At 41.8% G+C, this 25,706-nt stretch overlaps 1 protein-coding gene across 2 annotated transcripts in view; it reads right to left on the reverse strand.

Moving 5' to 3' along the window:
• The window catches only part of XRCC4 (X-ray repair cross complementing 4), a 488,621-nt gene that overhangs the window by 218,912 nt on the left and 244,003 nt on the right, over positions 1-25,706 (reverse strand). The gene's annotated exons all lie outside the window — the stretch shown is intronic.

Here is a 25,706-nt window from a genome sequence, read left to right on the forward strand (position 1 = left end):
CAGGGGGCTCTGTATGGCTGATATTATGGTAAAACACCTCCCACAGTGTGATGTCAGGACCATGGTGCTGGCATCACACTGTGGAAGTTGGATTGTGGGAAATAACAGCTGTTTCCAACTGCCAAAAAACAAGCAGCAGCTACTTCCACTGACATCACCTGCCAGCAGTAAAAATGTGACCATATGATAAATGTCAGAATGTACTGTAAATTAGGGAAAGGAAAGATTTTACATTGGGCAAACACTGTCTAAATCATTTATACATAATATTTGTAAAAATTAAGCACTTTAGTTCATTACACTATTTTCACTGGCGTTCCTCTTGAAAGGGAACATGTAGTGAGTAAAATTATTTACAATAAACACATGATGTAGCTGCAAATTAATATTACATACTAACCTTACCGCCCGTTCCTCCCAGAAGCTCACCATTTTCTTCTTACAGTGATACCTTCCAGTTCTGACAATATTTTGTCAGAACTGAAATATACCAGTTGCTGTCAGTTATAGATCAGCAGCTGTCAGTTACAACTGAATGTGCAAGGTAATGTCCATGTTTCCCTAAGGCTCAAGTGGGTGATCTTACAGTTTAACAGTATGCTGACCAGGAAGCGGTTATGGGGTAATGGGCATTTTTAAAATGGAGGACGGAGAATTCCATTGATCAAAGTGGACAAATGGGACACAACAGAGGATAAAGAGATTGAGTAGTAGACTACACAGGAGGTAAGTATGACCCGTGTATGGTTATTTTGACTTTTTATTTTCAGTTTAGGTTTTCTTTAAGTTCCCTGCTTGTCAATCATTGGAGGAGATTTTAGAACATTTCAGAAAGGTAGTCAGGCAACTGACCACACAACTTTGTATTTTTCTGTTTCAATAATGCTTATTAAACAACATGGTCATAACAGATATATAAAGGTACATTAAAGCTAGGTAACATATTTGCAAATATATTCTGTAAAAAGAGAACATAGTTACAATTTAACAATCATTAATTCAGCTAATTTAGTACAAGTGTTGTGTATCAAGTTGTTCTCAATAATATTGGTAGGTACCAGCATTCAACTTTGTAATCTATGCTTTCAATATATTTTGGTAAGAAGTTTCATTGAACGATGTTATATCAAGATATCATTATGGAGTAATATGTAACATTTAACCAAAACATTAAAAAATAATAACCTTGATAACTAGTCTAACAATGTTGGTCGTGGTAATATTATGACCATAGTGCCACCTATTCTAATGTATAGAATAATAGCGGAAATGTGCTATTTTTGTTATTAACCTCCTGAGCGTTCTGGACGAGCTGAGCTCGTCCAGAGACGCTGGAGGGTGTCGCTCAGGCCCTGCTGGGCCGATTTACTCCAAATAAAAAGGAGCACACGCAGCCGGCACTTTGCCAGCCGCGTGTGCTACCTGATCGCCGCCACAGCGTGGCGATGCGCCGCGTGCAGCGGAGAAAGAGGGTCCCCCCAGCCGCCCGAGTCCAGCGCAGCCGGACCAAACAGTTCCGGTCAGCGCTAAGGGCTGGATCGGAGGCGGCTGACGTCAGGACGTCGGCTGACGTCCATGACGTCACTCCGCTCGTCGCCATGGAAAGCAAAACTTCTGATCGCCGTAGCGCCCTCTAGTGGGCTTTCATGCAGCCAACTTTTAGTTGGCTGCATGAAATAGTTTTTTTTTAATTAAAATAAAACCGTCCGGTCGCCAGCCTGGTGATCTTAATAGAACGCCAGGCAGGTTAATAGTTGCTCTTAACCAGGTTGTTGTTTAAGAATCTGATTGGGGTGGGGAAGTCGGACATAAAGTAACTGTCGGGCATAAAGTAAAAAATCAATTCTTTATTTTTATCTGGTAAATAAGTAATAAGGATGTAAAAAATTACTCTTATTTTTCTTCTCCATAAAACATTCCCCAATTTCCATGGCTCTTATTTGTTACGTTTGCCGCACAAAGAAAGTTGCAGGGCATGCTAGGTTTTATTTTTTTTCTTCTTTACTTTCCCCTCAGACTTAACTAATGCAGCCTGATTGGCTGAAACCTCCTTCTCTCCTGTTTTCCCCTCCCACACCTCTGTTCCTCTCTGATTGGCCAATATTTATCAATGCACTTTCTACTGCAGACCTGGGTGGGAGTGTCTGAAGACTGGGGGGGGGGGGGGGGGCAATGATATACAGACAGAATAAGGAAGGAAATTATGTCAGGATTGGCTTCAGGATAGACACAGACAATATGGAATATAGATTTTCGGGTTTTTTTTACTAACTATGGGAAAATCACTAAAATCAAAATGTGGATAGTACAATACATATGTTACGTAAGTAGAGCAAGTATTTATCTACTTATATATGTGTTTTTTTCTGAGGTAGTATGGCTGACAGCTCCACTTTAAGGATAAAATGTAGGGTGTAATCTTGAAAGGTATCATGTAGCGAGGATCACTTTTTTGATTGGACAAAAGCTTGCCAACCTGCACACGTTTGATTGAATGGATGTCTATGAACCAGCGGTTCTGGATGTATGCTTGCTTTACAGGTCCTAAAGGAATGATTTCCAGATTACACCCGCTATCCTAAAGTAATTTTGCACGTTTGTCATATTTTAAGATGGCAGAGATGTACTTTTCCTTGCTTTTTAGTAGGTAGCTTTTAAGTTCACTTAGGCAAAACGGCTCAGGAAAATTGTGCCGCCATAGGCTATATAATAATGTAATGAATTACCACTATAGCGGTGCCTGGACGTCATCAAAAGACAGAGCCAAAATTACTTTAAAAAAAGTGTAATTTGACCGTCAGTAATAGCTGGTGGCGGCCTGGAGGGGGAATAGTAATTAACGCAGCAATTGGGGATGCAGAGGTTGCGATTGCACCAGGGCCCCTGGACCAGAAGGCCCAACGTGGGGTCCCCCTCCAGTCGCTTTACTAGAGCTGTAGTAGTAATGACCACCTGTATATGTGCTTTGGACAGTGGTAATCATTCACAGACCATTCTTTTTCCTCTGCTTTGTTTTTAGAAAGCTGATTTTAGTGGTCTGTATATGATTATTATCAGGGTCGGATTTCTGGAAAGGCCACAAAGGCCCGGGCCTTGAGCGGCTGCAGCCTAACGGGGCACCTGGACATAAATGAGGGGTTGCTACATATGAAAAAAAGAGGCTGAAAATGGGGAGCAACACATAAAAAATGGAAACTGATGCAAGTTCATGGAAGAGAGGGGCTGCAATACATGGATGATATAAATGGAAGTGGGGGCTGCGCATGTAATGGGAGGGGCGCTGCTGTACATGAAAGCGGAGTCACAATATACTTGGCCTAGGGGCCCAAAAAGTATAAATCCAACCTTGATTGTTATACATACAGCCCCAGGTAGGGGACCCAGAGTAAAGTTTGCACTGGAGCCTATAGCACTGTAGCTACGCCACTGACGGGCACCTTAATAATTCTGTCTCCCCAGTCCTTGTATAGATCCATATCATTCTATACCGAGCAGTGGAGACAAAACAACCTGAAACAGCTGTCTACAAGTTGGATTACATCACAGTTTTACATAGACAACCAGAAAAGGATTGAGAAGAAATGGGGCTCTAGGCAAGATAGCAGTTTTTGCCCACCACGGCTGATGGTCACCTAGCTTTTTGATTAAGATTTGGTAAAGGCTAGCATGCTCCAGGCCCCTCTCCAGGCCCTAGGCAATGGCCTAGGTTGGCTTAGTGCAGTGATCTGTAAACTTGGCTCTCCAGCTGTTAACGAACTACAAGTCCCACAATGCATTAGTCTTTATGAATCATGACTGTGGCTGTCAGACTCCTGCAATACATTGTGGGACTTGCAGTTCCTTAACAGCTGGAGAGCCAAGTTTGCAGATCACTGGCTTAGTGGATTATCCGTCTCTGTACACAACACTATGCACAATACAAGGCTATGGGCTCGATTCACAAAGCGGTGCTAACCCAGTTAGAGACTTTAGGTGTGATAACCATTGCACCACGCTGGTGAAAAGCCAGTTTAGGCGTGATAAGTTTAGATAAGTTTAGATCGCGCGCAAAGTCCCGCACGCAAAGCAGCGCCATTAAACTCTATGCGAAGAGCACCAGACTTTGCTAGCGCAAAACCTTTGATCAGCTGTGCACTGCTGTGCTAACCCAGTTGGTGCTTAAACTTATCATGCCTAAACTTATCATGCCTAAACTTATCATGCCTAAACTTATCACACCTAAACTTATCACACCTAAACTTATCATGCCTAAACTGAGTTTAGGCGTGATAAAGGGCTTTTCACCAGCGTGCTAACTGTTAGCACCGCTTTGTGAATCAGGCCCTATGTGTAAGTACTGCTGGTGGCCATTTGACAGACCTGACATGAAAAATATAGCTAGTGTTGGGGTTTATGTTAGCCTGTAGTTCACCTTTACCAGTATTAACTAAAAAAATGTCTACTCCGCTCTGTCAAAATGAAGAATAAAAAAAACAAAACTATATCCTGGAAACCTAAGAAAAATATTTAAATGCAATCTGACAGTTGTAGGCTATTATAGTAGGTATTTTATAGCAGCATTTCTGATCTACAAGTACATGCCTCTTGCTGTCCCATTAATCCCTCAGCATCCCATGTGTAACATGATTTTAAAGACAATCTTCTAGTTTCTCAGTAACACAGTCAAGCATGTCATACTTCTAAAACCCTCCATATTTCACTGTAAGTCCTTCTTAATGTGATATCAACTTATCCCCTCAGTCTCAGACTAGAGGCGTCCAACATACAGGATTAATACAAGGATAAGGATAATAATATAATGTTTGATGTGTCCTTGGTTGCTCAATTACATACCGTAGTTCATCACATTCCTGCTATTTTCTCATATTTATTCTGCTTGAATGCCATAGTATATATATCATGCAGAGATCAGTCTTACACAGTCTGCTCAGAATACTAAAGCAATATTCCTAGATACGCATGAAAAAGAAAGCCTCTTTTCATCGTTAAATCTTACCATACATTTGCTGTGTAATTTGTAAAAATAAACTATTCCTAAAATATTTTATAACATTTTCTTGCAATTGTTTAAAAAAGAATCGAAAATGTATTTCTTATATCCATAGAAACAGATTGTGAACAAGGCTTCGTAGAATGAAGCAGTTCTTGAGGGAGATTCTCATTGGTCAAATCAGAGAACCAATGGAAGACCTGGTAGCATATTCAAAGATGCTTTTTTCCAGGGTTCACTTCTTTGTGCTATTGCTGCAACGTCAATTGTTGTCAATGCACCCAACGGACCCCAAGCCTGGCTTCGCCCATGTAAAATAAGTAACCCCCAGGCTGTGAAGAGTGTTGCAGGCTCAGCTGTCTTCCCACGTGCCTCCTTCTGTGTCTCGCATCTTTTTCCATTGTCGCCAGGGGCACCTGTACTTTGTGACTACCGTCGGCACCCCTGTTGCCTATGGAGAAAGACATGGGACACAGAAGGAGGTGGGCCTGCAACACTCTGCACAGCCTGGGGGCTACACATAGATAACAATAACAACAAATAACTATAATAGTTTTATAGAGCTTTTCTCCCTGGGGTCTCAAAGCGGTGTGACCTGTGTTATGCAGGGCTTCTAATGGTCCCCGCAAACGTCCTGTGTCCGCGCAGCCACTCACCGATGCTCCAGTCCCCGCCTCCAGTCCACTTCTGGAATTTCCAACTTTAAAGTCGGAAAACCACTGCGCCGTGTCCTTGCTTCCGCTGACATTACCAGAAGCGTACTGCGCAGGCATAGACTGTACTGGGCCTGCGCAATACATTCCTGGTGACGTCAGCGGGAGCGAAGATGCAGCTGCGCAGTGGTTTTCTGACTGTAAAGTCGCAAATTCTAGAAGTAAACTGGAGCATCGGTGAGTGGCTCAGGATGTCTGCAGGGGACCATTAGAAGCCCTAGGTAAGTTCAACTCTTTATACCCCTACCCCCCTACAGTAGTCCTTTAAGTGTATCCTGGGAATAACCAGATTCATCTTATTGGCAGAGCGTAGGGTGCGTGGAGGGGCATAAAGTTCCAATAGATCCGCTGTGTATTTGGGTCCCATGTGGTTTAGAGCCTTGAATGTCAGCAGGCAGATCTTAACCAATGAAGATCTTTCAGTACTGGGGAGATGTGTGAGCTTCGGGGGGCATTGGCTAGGAGTCTGGCTGCAGCATTCTGTACTAGTTGTAAGGGGCACAGAACTTTATCCGGGCATCCGACGAACAGGGCATTGCAGTACTCCAGATGGGAGGATACAAATGCATGAACCAGGGCAGGTAGGTCTTCAACTGGGATAAGGTGTTTGATTCTTGCTATATTTCTCAGAAGGAAGAAGGAAGACTTGACGACAGCTGATACCTGCTGTCTGAGTGTTAGGTTTCCATCCAGGATCACCCCAAGGTTTCGCACAGAGTCTTTATACTGTACGGTATCTCCTCTAATTGCTAGTTTGAAGTGGGGAGAGTTTGGGACTTTATCCATCAGGTGTGGCCCGTCTACCACCATCACCTCTGTTTTGTCAGAGTTCAGCATCAAACAGCTGGTGTTCATTCAATTTTTTAATTCCGCTAGATTCAAGCACTTTATTGTCATAATGAAATTACTTGATGGATACTGATGGGTCTTGAGTGCCAGACTTGAAGGACAGATATTGTTGTGTGTCCTGTGCGCAAAAATGGTATCCTAGGCCATAGTTCTGGACTATTTTGCCCGCTGGGAGCATGTAGACTGCAAAGAGTAATGGAGATAGCACAGAACCCTGTGGAACTCCATAGGCAAGTGGCACTGTGTTAGAGTAGTGTGAGCCCAGACATACTTGCTGTGTCCTGCCAGATAGGAAGGACTGCAACCGGCTAACAACAGCACCCTTTAGGCCACAGTAATTCTTCAATCGCTGGATGAGGGAGTCCTAGGGAAGGCTGAGGCGGTGCCACAGATTTCCAATAGATTTCATGCTGAAATCTATTGGTAATCTGTGAGAAGATGTGTGGCAGCAATAGTGCCCTCTCTGCTCACATTCAATCAGAGGGGAATCTATCTGAACATTGATAAAACAAGAATGACAGAGGCGCCAACAAGTATAAAATAGTTAAAACCCGCTTAAAAGGAGGGGTGCAGGTGGACACACCACTCAGGTAAAAATAGACCAGCCAATAAGCCGTTAATTAATAACAGTAAAATTTATTGGGGATTCTCCAAAAAATGTGCAACGCGTTTCACGGGCAAAGCTCCCGCTTCATCAGGCAATCAAATAGGAGAAACACCGTAGTGGATCTATTTCTGGATCAAGCGCCTCAATAGGAGGCGCTTGATCCAGAAATAGATCCACTACGGTGTTTCTCCTATTTGATTGCCTGATGAAGCGGGAGCTTTGCCCGTGAAACGCGTTGCGCATTTTTTGGAGAATCCCCAATAAATTTTACTGTTATTAATTAACGGCTTATTGGCTGGTCTATTTTTACCTGAGTAGTGTGTCCACCTGCACCCCTCCTTTTAAGCGGGTTTTAACTATTTTATACTTGTTGGCGCCTCTGTCATTCTTGTTTTATCACTGAATAGTCCACCCCAGGTGGAGGGGGTTTCCCCCATTTTTCTGTCTACAGAGAGCGACAATTTTAAACACCTGAGTGGGGTCAGGTTCTAATCGTCCCCACCTGCAGTTACAGTGGTTGCCTTGGAGGTAACCCAGACTTGTGAGTACATCCATCATTTACTTTCATTTTGTCTCCATCTGATTGTTGACATACTACACCATATTGGGCTCTCGGTCTCTGTGTGTTTTCTCTTTTTAAGCTATCTGAACATTGATTCAGTTGCCCCATCTGCCAATATATGGGAACCTTTAGACAATGGTAGGAACATTACAGCATGACTATGGTGGGGATTGGTTTGTGAGCTCCTCTGAGGGACAGTCAGTGACAGGACTATGTACTCTGTAAAGTGCTGCAGAAGTATTATGTAAATACAGTGGGTTGCAAAAGTATTCGACCCCCGTGAAGTTTTCCACATTTTGTCACATTACTGCCACAAACATGCATCAATTTTATTGGAATTCCACGTGAAAGACCAATACAAAGTGGTGTACATGTAAGGAGTGGATCGAAAATCATACATCATTCCAAACTTTTTTTACAAATAAATAACTGCAAAGTGGAGGGTGCGTAATTATTTGGCCCCCTGAGTCAATCCTTTGTAGAACCACCTTTTGCTGCAATTACAGCTGCCAGTCTTTTAGGGTATGTCTCTACCAGCTTTGCACATCTAGAGACTGAAATCCTTGCCCATTCTTCTTTGCAAAATAGCTCCAGCTCAGTCAGATTAGATGGACAGCGTTTGTGGACAGCAGTTTTCAGATCTTGCCACAGATTCTCGATTGGATTTAGATCTGGACTTTGACTGGGCCATTCTAACACATAGATATGTTTTGTTTTAAACCATTCCATTGTTGCCCTGGCTTTATGTTTAGGGTCACTGTCCTGCTGGAAGGCGAACCTCCGCCCCAGTCTCAAGTCTTTTGCAGTCTCCAAGAGGTTTTCTTCCAAGTTTGCCCTGTATTTGGCTCCATCCATCTTCCCATCAACTCTGACCAGCTTCCCTGTCCCTGCTGAAGAGATGCACCCCTCGAGCATGATGCTGCCACCACCATATTTGACAATGGGGATGGTGTGTTCAGAGTGATGTGCAGTGTTAGTTTTCTGCCACACATAGCGTTTTGCATTTTGGCCAAAAAGTTCCATTTTGGTCTCATCTGACCAGAGCACCTTCTTCCACACGGTTCCTGTGTCCCCCACATGGCTTGTGGCAAACTGCAAACGGGACTTCTTATGCTTTCTGTTAACAATGTCTTACTTCTTGCCACTCTTCCATAAATGCCAACTTTGTACAGTGCATGACTAATAGTTGTCCTATGGGCAGAGTCTCCCACCTGAGCTGTAGATCTCTGCAGCTCATCCAGAGTCACCATGGGCCTCTTGACTGCATTTCTGATCAGCGCTCTCCTTGTTCGGCCTGTGAGTTTAGGTGGATGGCCTTGTCTTGGTAGGTTTACAGTTGTGCCATACTCCTTCCATTTCTGAATGATCGCTTGAACAGTGCTCCTTGGGATGTTCAAGGCTTTGGAAATCTTTTTGTAGCCTAAGCCTGCTTTAAATTTCTCAATAACTTGATCCCTGACCTGTCTTGGACCTGTCTTGTGTGTTCTTTGGACTTCACGGTGTTGTTGCTCCCAATATCATCTTAGACAACCTCTGAGGCCGTCACAGAGCAGCTGTATTTGTACTGACATTAGATTACACACATGTGCACTCTATTTAGTCATTAGCACTCATCAGGCAATGTCTATAGGCAACTGACTGCACTCAGATCAAAGGGGGACGAATAATTATGCACACACCACTTTGCAGTTATTTATTTGTAAAAAATGTTTGGAATCATGTATGATTTTCGTTCCCCTTGTCACGTGTACACCACTTTGTGTTGGTCTTTCATGTGGAATTCCAATAAAATTGATTCATGTTTGTGGCAGTAATGTGACAAAATGTGGAAAACTTCAAGGGGGCCAAATACTTTTGCAACCCACTGTAATAGTAATCATAGTGATCAGAGCAATGTGAAAGCATTGAATAATAAAAATAATATGTATAATAACAATAAGAAATCTGATTTCAAGTCCAAGGAGTACCAGGAGTCTAAAGTCACAGCTGGGGTTTTTTTTCTTTCGACATTGAAATATTTAAGGCCCCTTGCACATATAGCGCATCACAGTACTCTCTCCCGCCACAATAGCCTTGATCTCAATGAGACTGGCCACAGCACCTTCGATGTGACACGATGAGAGGCAAGTAGAACGGGCAACGCAGAAGCTGCATCGGGTTGCGGAGCAGTGCCGCGCAGCGCATGACTCCCTGCAAGTCAATGGCACTGCAAACAATATTTGCAGATTGTTGTGACACGCGCAGATGGGGGAATTTCCGCTGCATACTTCCTGTCAGGCGGGGCCAGGCAGATTTCCCTGTGGGCGCAGTCTGCAGCAAGGAACAATCTGCCTGCAGGCTCCTCTGGTGCGGGCAAATCGAACCGCACCATGAGGTTGTTTCATAAAAGTGCAGTAATATTGCCACATATACACAGCTAGTGCTAATACTACAATACTACTACTACAAATTGTGCAGTAATATCCCCATAGTGTACGCATGTAACTGCCGCACATGTCCGCTACGGACTGTTACTCCGTGCTTTGCAGTATTACTGTGAGCTGTGCAGGCGCGGTAATATTAGTGCACTTTCATGAATCAACCCCCATGTGTGCAACTGTCCTAAAATGCATAATATTCGGCAGCCAACAATATAAAAGTCTATCAATGAAGCATGTGTAAAACATATATCTGTGCAGAATGTGTGGTAAAGGCACCGCAGTGCCCTGTTACAGCAGTGCGCTTCTTCTCTCCTCTATAACTCCTGAGGGTGGCACTGCACTGTCTTATCCTTCATTCCCCTGCTGTAACAAGGATGACCGTTGGTGTGAAGGAAATCATTTTTCAACACCCGCATGGCACACTCATTGGAGATGGATAAAAAAATTCATGCCACACGCTGGCTTCAGACAAATTAGCTGTGTAAATACACAAGGACAGATAAGTGGCCGCTCCTAATCTCTTAAATTAAGTGAAAGATTAAATGCTTAATAGGACAGGACATGTGTGATTTGTGAATGAGTGAGAGCTGCTAGTGACATGTGCTCTCTCTGGTGATTGTGTGGTCACATGACTTGCTCTATGCAGACTGGCAGGACTCAGGCATCAGATCTGCAGTCATCTCATCAGCAGGCTGGATTGTCACTTTACAGCACAGACCTGCTATACAGGAATATAGGAGAGGATGCCAATTGTTTCAGTGTTTTCATATCAAGGGTTGGAGATTAAAGATATTTTGCTACTGTATATGTCAGTCCCTAGTGAGATGCAATCATTGTTTTAAAAAACAAATAATTTCAGTAAAATGAGTGCTCCCAGAAAACACAATAAGGCTCAGAGCGGTTTAATCCACCAGGCAACCTAGGCAGGTGCTTGGGGCCTAGTGGGTGTCAGTGGGTCCACCTGCCTCCTCCTTTAACCTCCAATCTCCACTTAAGCTTACCAAAAGAATCAAAAGGGGGCCCCAACTCTTCTACTTTGCCTAGGGTCCCATTACATCTAGATCCATCTCTGGTAAGGCTGCTTTCTCACGCGGTAATCTCACCCCACCGCAGTGGCTATTAGTCTCTATAAGGCAGCCCATAGTGTGACGCAATGCCACAAAAGTGCTTTGATTGATGCAGATTCTGAAGCGTTTGCCGAGCAGTGCCGCACGACACACGATTGCATTGGAGTTAATGGCAACACAACAATCTTTATAAATTGTTGCGTTAGCTGTGAGGCACACATGCGCACAGCGGTGAAGTTGTGCGATGCACTTCCTGTCTGGAAGTGTGCAAGTGACATCTGACATCATTTGCGTACACGTTTGGGGGGCGGGGGCATGCAGATCTGTCAGCCCAATCTGTGCAAGGTCAAATCTGCATGCAATGGTGTACCGCACTGTGCTTTGGTAGGCCGGGGCCCTTCTGCCGTATGCAAATGGCATTGCACCATGGGCTTGATTCACTAAACCGTGATAACTCATATCACGTCCGTTTTCGCGTTCATTTTCGCGTTTAAGTGCGAGCGCGAATTTTCACGTGAAAACAGTTAAGGCGATTGCACGCGAAAATTAGCGATTGCACGCAAAAATACACATGGAAACGGCCGTGATATGAGTTATCACGGTTTAGTGAATCAAGCCCCATGTGTGCAACCAGCCTTAAAGGGAACCTGAACTGAGTAAAATTATTTAAAATAAACACATGATGTACCTGCAACTGAATATTACATCTTTTCCTCGCTGTCAGATCCTCTCAAAAACTCAACATTTTCTTCTCACAACGATTCCTTCCAGTTCTAACAAGATTTTGTCAGAACTGAAATATATCAGTTGCTGTCAGTTATATATCAGATTCTGTCAGGTATTATCCATGTTTTCCTATGGCTCACATGGGCGATATTACAGTTTAACAGTGTGCTGACCAGGACGCTGTTATAGGGTAATGGCCATTTTCAAAATGGAGGACGGAGAGATCCATTGATCATAGTAGACAAGCAGGATGCAGTAGAGGAGAAAGAGATTGATGAGTAGACTACACAGGAGGTAAGTATAACGGTGTATGTTTATTTTCTCGTTTATATTTTCAGTTCAAGTTTGCTTTAAAGAGACTCTGTAACAACATTTTCAGCCTTATTTCTTCTATCCTATAAGTCCCTATACCTGTTCTAATGTGCTCTGTCTTACTGCAGCCTTTCCTAGTTGCACAGTGGCTGTATTATCTCTGTTATATAATCTAATCTTTCCTTTGTCAGCTTTGTCGGCTCAGGCAGAAAGGTGCTGCTCTGCTGTGATAGGTAGAAGTTATACACACCCTCTTCACGCCCCCTCCAGGCTCTGTGTGAGTCACAGACTGAGCTTCTCTCAGTCTATCACATGCTGGTTAGCAGCCATGTTTTTTGTTTGTAAACACTGCCTAAAACTGGCAATTACAAGCCAGGATTGCAGCAGGAAGTGGCAGAAAGAGCAAAGAGGGCCCAGGAGAACATAATGAATAGAATAGTATGCTTTTTATTGTAAGAATTTTAAAGTACAGATTCTCTATAAGGTTCGCCTGCAATAGTGCAGCTCCTTTTTACAAGAGTTTCCTCAGGCCCAGTGCACACTGGGCGGATCCGCCGGCCGCATCCGCCTGAAAATCCGCATGGCTAATGTATCTCTATGGGCTGGTGCACACCAGCGGTTTGAGGTTTTTAGCAAGCCGCAAACGTGCCTTTTGCTGCACGTTTGCGGTTTGCTTAAAACCTCAAACCGCCGGTGTGCACCAGCCCATAGAGATACATTAGCCACGCGGATGCTGAGGCGGATGCGGCCGGCGGATCGCATCAAGATCCGCCTGGTGTGCACTGGGACTAAACTCTATCATCCGCACCCAAAACCGCTAGCGGTTTGTGGATCTGCTAGCGGTTTTGGTGTGCACTGGGCCTTACAGCTAATGTGGGGATTGACTGATGACATCATGATTCTCTGCTCAACAAAACAATCCCACCAGGAGTTTGTCCATACCAGAATTATGGAGTCTGAGGCAGTGTACACATACAGAATGATTGTCGATTTGATCCACAGAAGACCGATAGGGGCAAATGTTGTACAGACGTGTCGCTTGGCTACAGACTAGCAGTACATTCTGTTGCATTGGAAAAGGGAGGAATGAGAAGGACACAGTACACAACAGAGCAGCTTCTGCCGTACAAGGTAAGAAGGGGAACAACAAACTCAGCTGAGTCGATCTGGCACTGACGTGGGATAAAGGGGAAAGAGGAGCTCAGAGAAGATAAAAATGCGTTAAAAAACAAATAAAATGTAAAAAGTGAGGTGGCTTACCTCAATGAAGACAAATGCACGTATTAATAGAATTTTATTGCACTCGCAACGCGTTTCGTAGGTGCATACCCACTTCCTCAGGCCAAATAGCAGTGCCTAATAGTGCTTGTAGCCACAAAAATGCGCCTCGCTGGCACTGATGTGTCAGGGTCACGGCTACTGAAAATGCGCTGTCCTGGCTGCACACCTCCTCCATCACACTCCCATAGTTGGGAGCGTTCTGCACATGAACAGTTACAAGTTTGATGATTGAGGCAGTGAACGGCGAGAACAGCGCATGCACTGTAGCCCTCAGCATGCACTTTAGCCAGGTTGCTGCCTTTAACAGGTCTGACAGTGGAATACCGGAGAGGACTGGTGGACCTAGCAGACTATGTGGAGCTGGTAGAAGCCCCAGGTGAAAGCCACATTTTTCCTTCATCTCAGAATTCTGCGTGTGGAAAAAAAAACATGCAGCAGTTTTTGTACACCGCGAGCTCTTCTCATTTCATTACCTATTGTGCCAAACAGCACACAAAAGAGACAAGATCGTAGGGTGTGCAGGAAAATGACTTGCACATTGCTTGCACGCTGCAAGGCGTGCTGAACCCTCCGTAACCCTAAGCAGCAAACCTAAGTAATACTCCAGTTTTGTTATTTTTATTAAAACATAGGCATAATTTACCAAACTAAAAATTACTCAGAGTAATATCCTCAGTAAAAAAAACTGAGCATTTACTTTTTGTTTTTGGTTCTGCAATTAAAACCTAAATATTTAGAAGTAAAAAAAAAAAACGCTCATCTGTAACAATGAGGCATGTTGGCATGTCCATAAAGAAATCCGGAGCAGCTTACTCAAAATCATCTGATTGCAGCAGTACATGGCACTCATGGTGTTCCCAGATAAGAACATCTTGTGCAGAGGGAAACACAATCATGTCCACGTACAATAGATACAATAACTGAGGAAAGAGTTCAAGCTAAGCCACCCTTTTCAGTGATGTTGCATAACCAACAGAGGCGAGCGATAGGAATGAATAGGATGAAATATGAATAATAAATGAATACAGACTGACTTATATTCAGAAGTGCTGTCTGTTTTGCAAGTATCAGTATACTGTGAAGGGATGAAGAATGTCCTCTTGGATCAGTTAGAAGAAAGCTTCTCCTCAACTGTCTCTGTACTTTTTTTATGCACCCTTATTTTTCATCTCAAAAGCCTGCAGGCCCTTCACTAAAGCCCCGCCCTTCCCACTTCAGACAACCCCAATCATTGGAAAACAGTTTAGTCGTCACAGTTCAAACCCAACCTTCTTCCCTGCACTCTGATGGCTGAGTGGTGTGATTTACCTCAGCCACGTATAAATGGTAGATGAAGATAAATGGACATGGTCTTAAAAATGGGCCTGGTTGCACACTTCTTTTTAGCTTGCTTTGTTTCTATTCCATGTTCCCCCTTTACAGGGACTTTAATTCATAGCTTACTTTTTACGGATGAGATCTCTTCAAGCAAGTTTTCAATCCCCTCCCCTTTCTGTATCTATTGACACATGGTCCAGTGTTCTCTACTAAATTGTAATTCAACAAAGAACATACAGTAGTAGGAGACCTCAACTGTGGCTTCCCCAAGAGAGAAAACACCATAAGTGATCCTAGGCTTAGTTTAATGGATCAGCTCTTCACACAAAATATTAATTATACTAATGAGTTTTGGGAGAGGTTTCCACTTGGCTCTCTACAGTTTTAATACTTCAGATTCAAAATAATGCCAGGTCCTGTCATAAAATATATTTGGCAGTTTTACTTAAAGGACCACTATTGCGAAGAATTGTTAAATTGTTAAATTTAAAATACCTGGAAACACATGCAAATAAGAAGTTTGTTTCTTCCAGAGATATGAGCTATAAATTACTTTTCTCCTATATTTCTGTCACCTATAGTAGGTAGTAGAAATTTGACACAACTGACATGTTTTGGACTAGTCCATCTCTTTATGGGGAGATTCTCAGTATTTAGTTTATTTACCACTCCCTGGAAAGGATCTACACAACGATGCAGGCCGGCCTCCCTACCTGATTGCACACTATTGAACAGTTAGATTGAACAACTGTTGTTTATTAAGTGCTTTTGAAAATAAAGAAAATCCTGAGAATCCTTTATGAGGAGAAGGGCTAGTCCAAAACTTGTCAGATTTGTCATATCTTTACTACCTACTGTAAGCGACAGCAACATAGGAGACAATTAATTTATAGCATATTTTACTCTGGAAGAAATACACTTCTTATTAGTTTGTTTTCATGTATTTTTAAAAATTTTACATTGGTCCTTTAATACCATAAATACACAAAACAGCATCTACAAGAGAAAGGATCACGCATCTCTATTAAAGGACACATAAAAAATCTACAGCAATGTAATGATTGATTTACATTTGTATCCAAGCACAACTCCGTCTGCCTTATTGTGAACTGTTCAGGCCATTAAGAGAGAAGCAACGTATTAAAGAAGCAGATCGCAAACCCTATGGGAAAGTGAACTCATCTAATCTTTTCCAAGAAAACATGTGGGGGGCTGGATTCTTGGAAATGGGATACCCAGAGTTGTATTAAAAGTTATTATCAATGGTCTGAATTGACCTGAACTTCTGCTTTTCAGTCTGCTACACAGAAAAAAAACATCTCAAAAACCAAGAAACTTACACTATGCTAAAGCTGAACATCTTATTACATTCAGCAGCAGCTCCCTATCACTCAGCACATTCCTTTGACTGATCAAAACACAAAAGAATGAAATAGCTAAAAACAAAACGTACTGAATAAACCAGATACCACTCAGATGCCAGCCAGTTTTAGAATCCAGTGTATAACACTCGCAAACAGATGCGTGTTAAGCTCACAAGGATAACAAAGGGATAATTTGCATATTCAGCAGTGATGCATTGTGGGAGACATCATGTGCTCACTTCAACCTGAATAATCCCAAATACCTTCCGTTTCAAAAAGGCAAACTTTTGTTTTGCATACCGTTTTAGTAAAAGTTCTGGTTCACTGTATACGCCCCCCACCCCATGTAAAACCGGCCTTAGGGGTCAATTCATAAAAGGCTTTGCGGTAAAAAAAAAAATCTAGTCGGGAGAATACTGCATTCGGTATTTTAGACTTTTGTGTGCTAATTCATAAAAATGTTCACAGCTGTGATAGAAGTGCGGTGTTTTACTAAAGTAAACTGTCGGTAATGAGAAGAGTTTTGTTACATTCTTGCTCTTCGTGCATAGACAGCATTAAGAGGCATCCCCAACTTCCCATTAGATGTACATGTTTTGTTATACTGCCTCTGTTTGCCCTGAATCTGCACTGAATCTGTCTATTAGTCTTTCTTAACAATTTATTGAATTGCCACAGCTTAGAAGAACTTCAAGAAACTTTACACATGCCAGGCTTTGTGATGTGAAATACACATCTTAAAAGCAGGAACACAAGAGGTTAAACACACAGCCTAAGGTATTCACAGGAAGCCTTGTCTGTTCCACACTCCCTACTGCTGCATGGGGAGATCTGACTGTTTCTCCATTAATTTTGCTCTTATCACTCTCTTATCACCTCTTCAAAGCAGGTGGTATTCTTTCTGTCATTACCACCTGCTCTTATCTTTATGAATTGACAATTACTGACATGTGTTGGAGGTGTTTCCCGCACAAGTTGGTAATTTACTGCACTGCTCGAGAATTTTAGCTTTTCATGCGGTAACTGCTTTTATGAATTGACATTTTGCTAAGTGCTTGGTAAAGTCAGCTGTTTTCAGCATTACTGCATGCGGTAATGCTTTATGAATTAACCCCTAATTATCTGTTAGTCGAGAAATCTCTCGTTACCTCTGTGATTAATTCTCTTAGGATAAGGTTTTTTTTACACTGCACAACAGAACAAACAGCTGAATTGTTACACATTGTAGGACTCCAATGTGCATGGCCAGCCAAAAAAGCTCACATTAAGTACATCACCCAGTTCTGTCCAAACTAATATTATATAAATAAAAATAAGCTGTGGTCTATACAAGCAGCAGGCGATGCTAGTGTGACGTACGTGGCTCCCTCTCCCGGCAGACAGCGTGTTCATTTTCCATGTTTTTCACTAGAAATGGTAAAAGCTAATCCTCTTATTGGCAGATAGGAAGGTGTCCACCCTTTGGCTGATGACGGCATGCTGGCCTCTTTAAGATGGAATACTGCGTACAGCATGAGACTGTTGGACAGTTGTTATAGATCTTTCCATAAATTCTCAACATGCGGTGTGTGTACGTTAAAAAGGAACTGTTGTAAAAACAACAATGAATAAAATTGCTTATTTTTTACTATATTCATTTATAGATTATTTAGTCAGTGTTTGCCCATATGCTGAATCCGGGTTTATTCAGATACCCACCAAATTGGAGTATATACACACCTTTGCCAACATTTTTGGTGTGATTTTGATACAGAATGACTATATCTGTGTGTGTGTGTGTGTGTGTGTGTGTGTGTGTGTGTGTGTGTGTGTGTGTGTGTGTGTGTGTGTGTGTGTATATATGTATATATGTATATATATATATATATATATTTCTCATACGAGCATGATTGTTTGCAGCAGAGTGGTTTAGGACCATGTGGTCTGTTTTGTTTTTATCCTTTTTGAACTTTCATAAGTGTCATTATATAATATGTGATTTTGGAATAAAGATGTTTATATATTTTATTTGAGTGGTGCGGCCCATATGGGTCTTCTTTTTCTGTTCCTCAGTGTTTGCCCATAGTAACATTTTTCCTCACCCTGAATAACATTCTGAATTTATCACAGGTTGCCACATTTTTAGTTCTGTAAGGTACATCTCTGAAGAATGTTTGTTTACTTGTTCTAAAGCCAGTACTAATAATATATGGTCTCCCATATTGCTTTTTGGAGGAAAATAACACATATCTAAACCGCCTAGGTTAAGCATTACTGGGAGGAAGGAGTTACGTACCAATATACAGCAATAAATTATAACACGTGTTTCTGATGCTGAAACCAGGAAAATTACTGTAAAAGTAGGTATCCTAAATATTTTTTTTAAATATGTATGTTATGAGAGTATATTACTGGTATTTCAGTACATAAGGTCTTGCAATTGACTGGACAAAAGAGAAAAAAAAAAAACAGAAAAAATATACCTTTACTTCCAAATATTATTTTCCCTCCATACATTGTACTAGGAGCATAATTTAAATGTTGTGATAGCCGGGACTAATGGGCAAATACAATGGGTGGGTTTTATTTATTGTAGCATTTCTTAATTTAAAACTATAGAGGGTGGAATTAGAGAAATAGTGTATTTTTTTATTTTGTTTTCTTGTTTTTACCTATAAAATGCATAGAAAATAAAGTAATTACTGAAAACAAGTATCACCCGCAAAAAGCCTAATTTGTGGCAAACACACCCCCAAGATATAGATCATTGACGTGTAAGAAGCAGTGATAAAGTTATGGCTAAATCAATGGAAGGCGCACTGACCGGTGAAAATAGCTTTGGCAAAATGGCCTGTACGTTGAAGTGGTTAAAGGACACCTCAACTGAGAGGGATCAGGAGGCTGCCATAATTATTTCCTTATACACAATATCAGTTGCCCATCTGCCCTGTTGATCTCTTTGGCTGCAGTAGTATCTGGATCACACATTTGAAACAAGCATGCAGCTTGCAACTAAAGTTTGACTAGATTGAAGGGATTAAACTCAGACATATTATATTTTTAAGGGTTTTCCTACTTTTTATCATACAGGTATTATTATTGTCCATTTACAAATTACAAGTTCCCAAAGTACAGTTTATCTGCTCTGAAAGCGGTTGTTGCATTTTACTACATAGCTGCTATACAGTATTTATTTATTATAATATATCCAGTGATCACGTCTTAGCTCTCTCTGCTTCTACTATGTGTGCAGCTCAGTTTCAGCACTGCCATGGATGCATACTAATTGTAGCTAAGAAAGGAATGTAAACAAAAGTTAATGTTATCACCTCTTTGGATGCGCCAGGAAGCTCTCCACTGAAGAAGAAAGTGCTGAGTTTAACTGTTTGAGTGCTGTTCTACTAACAATTTTTTGTGCTAGTATGTATTATGCTGCAATTAATCTTTAAGAGCAAAGAAGAAATGCTGAGTTTCATACCATTTTAAGTTGGACTTCAGTCACAAACATCTGATTTGCATGCTTGTTCTGGGGCAGGACAGTCAAGAAACGGCACAGTTTAAAAGGCAATAAATATAGGAGCCTCCATATCCCTCTCAGTTCAGGTGTTTAACCACTTTACCCCCGCGCGTACGTATTTCTCCGCCCCTTTTTCCATCCTTTAACAACCAGGGACGGAGAAATACGTACTTTCCGCGTTCCCGACGCTGTCCGCGCTCCCGCTCGTAAACACGCCGCCCGCCGCTAGTAAACACGCCGCCGCCCGCTCGCCCGGAGATCAATGAACGGGAAAATCCATTCCCGTTCATTGATCTAAGCCCCACAATGATCCGCTGCTCTCCTATGGGCAGCGCGATCATTGTGAGAAAAAAACTCACGTGTCCAGCCTCCTTATACTTCCTCCAAGCTTCCGGAAGGAAGCTTGGAGGTCGCATTAAAACAAAAAGTTACTGTGGCCATCTTGTGGCCAAATAGTAAACTTCACCCTACACATTTTTCACATACAAATAAATGACTTTTACACATAAAATTAACTCATTACCTCCCACACTCCCCATTTTTTTTTTTTGTAATTAAAAAAAAATTAAAAAATTTACAATTAAAAAAAATACATAAATAGTTACCTTAGGGACTGAACTTTTTAAATATTTATGTCAAGAGGGTATAACACTGTTACTTTATAAACTATGGGCTTGTAATTAGGGATGGACGCAAAAATGAAAAAAATGCACCTTTATTTCCAAATAAAATATTGGTTAGTCAGCTTAGTCAGAGTCAGGCAGCTGCCAGCGAGAGCTTTCTCACACAGGGTTAACAGATGTATTGTGAGGGAATCCCCCTCCCCTCATGGTTCACTGGTCTGTCAGTTTTGGTGTCAGTAAAGTGTGAAAGGAATTTGATAACTGTAAACAAAGAGATAAGGATTCAAATGTACACACTAGTACTTAGCAGCACTTCCCAAACACCTATCTCAATTGAAAAAAAAAATGTTAATCAATAGAGTTCCTTTAAGTGGTCCTAGTATGATGTGTGGGGTACTCCTTAAAACAAACACACATATCACAGGGTACTTCAGAAGATGTGATCCAGTGGTAGTGGCTCTTTCATAAAGTACTGCATGTAATAATGTTGAGAAACACCGTCCTATAGGACAAGGTATTGTCATTCACACAATGTTCTTGATTGCTAAAAACGCTTTAGTGAACGACCATCTGTATTCCCAGCATGTCTTGTGAAATATGTAAGTTATTCAATCAAAATGTAAGAGACACTCACAGCTACGAAAGCTGCTATAATCTCTTTGGAGACATTCTGACAAATAGCAAAGCTGGCTTGGCTCCTGAAAGGATGGGAATTTGTCAAGCTCTCCTTGAGATTTTCTGGCAAAACAAAAAATTACAGTGGTACCGTTAGCCTGTCTGATTCAATCACTATGCTGGAATATTAAAGTGAAGGTGTAGCCCAACATGGGGAAATTTACTGCCAGGTCATATACAGAAGATTGGATTTCTATGCATAAACATTAGGGAACCTGACAGAACTGCAGAGAGCTCCACATCCACAATGGAAGTGAAACTTCAGAACACATTTAACCTTTCGTCTTCTCTAGGCAAAACTCCCTGTAACAATAACAACTACAATGGAGTTTTGTTCAGGATCTACTTATGAGTATTCCAGTTTTGGATGCCAGATTACAAAGAGATTAAATATGAGCTGGATAAACTGTATGGCCGGCCTTGCTGGTGACGCCCGTTGACCTTCCCGGTGAGGCACGAAAAGCCTGGTAACATATTTACCCGTAATTATTAGTCCATTAATAGCGCGGATATGCTAGAGTGGCAGAAAAAGTTTTAATCCACTTATTTGTGACCCTGCTTTATTCGGCTATGCATCACCAGGTCTGACAGCTAGCAGCCCGACCCTGGATTAAGCTGTGAGGTGTTGGACAATTGCAGTGTACAACTTACTGCCGCTCAGAAGCAGGCAGACCAAGCTATACTCATTCCCCCAGGAACATTAGGCAGAGTGAGTTGAGGGATGTGCTGAAGGGGGTGTGACTTATTTGAATAGTATATATTAAAGGACCACTATAGTGAAAAGGTGTAAAATGTAAAATACATATTTATAAGAAGTACATTTTTTCACAGAATAAAATGCACTATAAATTATTTTTCTCCCATGCTGCTGATGTTTACAGTAGGCAGTACAAATCTGACAGGTTTTGGACTAGTCCATCTCCTCACAGGGGATTCTCGGTACTTCCTTTATCCTGTAGAAAAGCACTCTATGGAATGGAACTATAGAGGGCCTGAGCCCACTGAGGCAGTTGTGTCCGCTTTTCAGTTACACATCGATGTTACAGATGCTGAAAAGCAGACAGAAGTGGACAGTGGGCTCAAGCCCTTAAAGAGAACCTAAACTGAAATTAAAAAGTTAAAATAAACATACACAGGTCATACTTGCCTCCCATGTAGTCTGCTCATCAATCTCTCTCTTCTCCTGTATCCTGTTTGTCCACTGTGATCAATGGAATGCTCTGTCCTCCATTTTGAAAATGGCCATTACCCAATAACAGCTTCCTGGTCAGCACACTGTTAAACTGTTATATCGCCCCCTTGATCCATAGGGAAACATGGACATTACCTTGCACATTCAGTTGTAACTGACAGCAGCTGATATAGAACTGACAGCAACTGGTATATTTCAGTTCTGACAAAATCTTGTCAGAACTGGAAGGGATCACTGTAAGAAGAAAATGGTGAGCTTCTGAGAGGAACTGACAGTGAGGTAAGTATGTAATATTCATTTGCAGCTACATCATGTGTTTATTTTAAATAATTTTACTTAGTTCAGGTTCCCTTTAAAGAGAACCTGTACTGAGTAAAATTATTTAAAATAAACACATGATGTAGCTGCAAATGAATATTACATACTTACCTCACTGTCAGTTCCTCTCAGAAGCTCACCATTTTCTTCTTACAGTGATCCCTTCCAGTTCTGACAAGTTTTTGGCAGAACTGAAATATATCATTTGCTGTCAGTTACAGCTGAGAGGACAAATGATGTGTCCATGTTTCCCTATGGCTCAAGTGGGCGATATTACAGTTTAACGGTGTGCTGACCAGGAAGCTGGTATGGGGTAATAGCCATTTTCAAAATGGAGGACGGAGAATTTCATTGATCACAGTGGACAAACAGGACGCAGGAGAGGAAAAAGAGATTGAGGAGTAGACTACACAGGAGGTAAGTATGACATGTGTATGTTTGTTTTCACTTTTAATTTTAGTTCAGGTTTTCTTTAGGGATGGTGGCCAGCCTCCCTACTCGCTGCATGCTCTTTTGGCATATGGACTAAGCAACTGTCGTTCAAGTGCTTTTGGTAAAAAAATGAATAAACAGACTTCCCTATAAGGAGATTAGTTTAAAACTTGTCAGATTTTTACTGCATACTGTAAGTGACAGCAACATAGGAAAAAACATGTATAGTGCATTTTATTCTGGGACAAACTAACACCTTATACAGATGCACATACATATTTTTTCAATGTTATAATTTTTTGTGATAGCGCTCCTATAATATTCTGGTGACACTACAGGCACTCCTTCCCTATTGGTAGTAAGGCTGAATAGCATGCAGTCTTACTATCTTGTCAGCAATGGCTGTTGTCACAGTGAGTTTTGGTGTTTGGATGACCTTCCTGATTCAGAAGCACAGACACACCCACTCCTGCCCTGGCCACACCCTATTTTACCCACTCCTGGTGACATCTTTGTGTAGATCCTGAGGTCAGTGATACGGCCAGGCAGATGTCAGGTACACAGAGGGGAGAAAGACAGACAAATCTGTTAAACTCTAATCTAAGTATGGTGATCCATCGAGGATCAGTGGAGCCCAATTTGCGGATAGCAGCCAGTGCTGCTCAGGTAGTAAGGCTGCGTACTATACAGCTTTACACTAGGTCCATAATGCACTGTAAATCGGACCATGTTATACAACATAGCACAATGAATAAATGGATGCAGGGGGGCCCAGAGCTGCAGGTGCTCTACTACTATCCTTCCCTTCCTCTGATACAGCGGGCTATACTTTAGATCAGGTGTTTTGTGGCTACATTTGTTATGGGTGTGATGATCACTTGTTTTTTGACTCTTGTGAGATGGGCCCCAAGGCCATAAAGAGCACTATGGGCAGGCAACGGAAGAGGTGTGAACATTGGAGGGTTCCATCAAATAGTCCTTGGGGGGCCCTATGAATAGTAGTTATGCCACTGAATAGATAGGCCAATGGTCCTATGTTAACTATAGGTTTAATTAATACAAGTCCCTTTTCAATGTATCCGTTTCTCTGTTGTGGTAGCTGAATGCAGACTTTTCCAGACACCAGACTTTTCTAGACACCACATGGAAAAAGGAATTGTCCGAAAAAAGCAAAAATTTGAAAAGTAGCCGGTATAAGTCAGAGTTCTGCTTTATGCAGTTGTCTAGGTGACAGATTCTCTTCAGCTGATTAAAGTGAACTCCTTCTGGGAAATGGAAGCATTCCCAGCAACACCAGTAATGAAAATTGCTGCAAATTATTATTATTCTTTTTTTCATTTGTTAAAATACATCAAGCAGCCTCGGAGCTGGTCTTCAGCAAACCAGTGGTGGGTTAAACAAACAAACAATCCCCGTGCCTCAGAGCGGTCCTGACATTCAGCTAGTCACACAGTGAAACTATTATTCTAACAGATTTTAGTCTGGAAAACATTAAGATTTCTTAGTTCCTTAATCAGACAGAGAAGTGCTCTTGCCTCTTTTTTCTTTTTTTTAATTCTGAGCCACCATTATCTCAGGGGAAATTGTGCAAGAGTAGCCATGACGCTCATAGGTGTGGCATGGAACCTCTGTAACTGAGTGTTACATTGTCATGGAAATACAGGAGCACTACTGGCTTATACTATTTACCGGCAAAACGGGGAAGGCAAGACAACAGTTGTTGCCAAGAACAGCAGAATTGTGTACTGGCAGGAGGGCCTGTCAAGTGTAACTGCAGACAAGCAGCTTGGTTAATGAACTCTTGCTTTATGTCAAGTCAACTGACCTTCATTTATTACAAACAAACAGCAAAGTTAGAAAAATCCCTGGTGTGTCAGGATGGTTTTCAGGGTGATCACCAATAGCATTTTGAACGTATGAAATAAGTATGGTATGTTTTGCTAAATAGTTAAAAAGAAATACAAGGCAAAGTGCAATGAATGCATTTACATGCTTGTGTGTTCAATTAATTTACCGTACTCTCCAACAACAAAGCTTAGTAAACACCCCAAAATAGCTGTTGTGGAACTGCACCCAGGGCTGCGCTGAGGCACAGGATCAATGACCTGGGTGTTACGCCCTGGTTAGTCCCCCACTTGTTTCCCCAGGTGATGAGCACAGGCGTGTTCTGGCACGCGTTCATCAGATGCTGCAGTGAATGTTTGTTTACTGAGCGTTCTATGCACAGAGGGAGATATTGCTTGCTTGGCAGTTGGAAAAAGCTGTTATTTCCCACAATGCAACAAAGTTCACAGACAGCAAACTGTCAGGACCATGGTCATGACATCACACTGTGGGAGGTGGTTTTACCACAATTTTAGCCATACAGGCCCCCTTGATTATCTATTCGAGAGAAAGTAAAAATTTCTCGTGGAAAAGAGGGTATCAGCTACTGATTGGGATGAAGTTCAATCCTGGGTTATAGTTCACATTTTTCACATTCACATCTATCTGCTAATTGGTTGGTGGTAGAAAGGACACAACTATAATGTAGTTAGGGGACAATTGGTTAACGGACCACTATTGCATAAACTTTTTTTTTTTCTTTTACACACAATACAAGTGATCCCCATTTACAACCATGTGGGGAAAAGTTAGCCCTGCTCAGCAGGTTTCTCATCAATCACCTTCACATTTTTCCGGTCCTTTCAGTAAACTAAGATCCTGCAACAGGTCTGTGCCAAAATGATCTATACAAATATACAGTACATTAGACATAAACT

Source organism: Hyperolius riggenbachi, chromosome 1 (assembly GCF_040937935.1).
Source record: "Hyperolius riggenbachi isolate aHypRig1 chromosome 1, aHypRig1.pri, whole genome shotgun sequence".
Lineage (NCBI taxonomy): Eukaryota > Metazoa > Chordata > Amphibia > Anura > Hyperoliidae > Hyperolius > Hyperolius riggenbachi.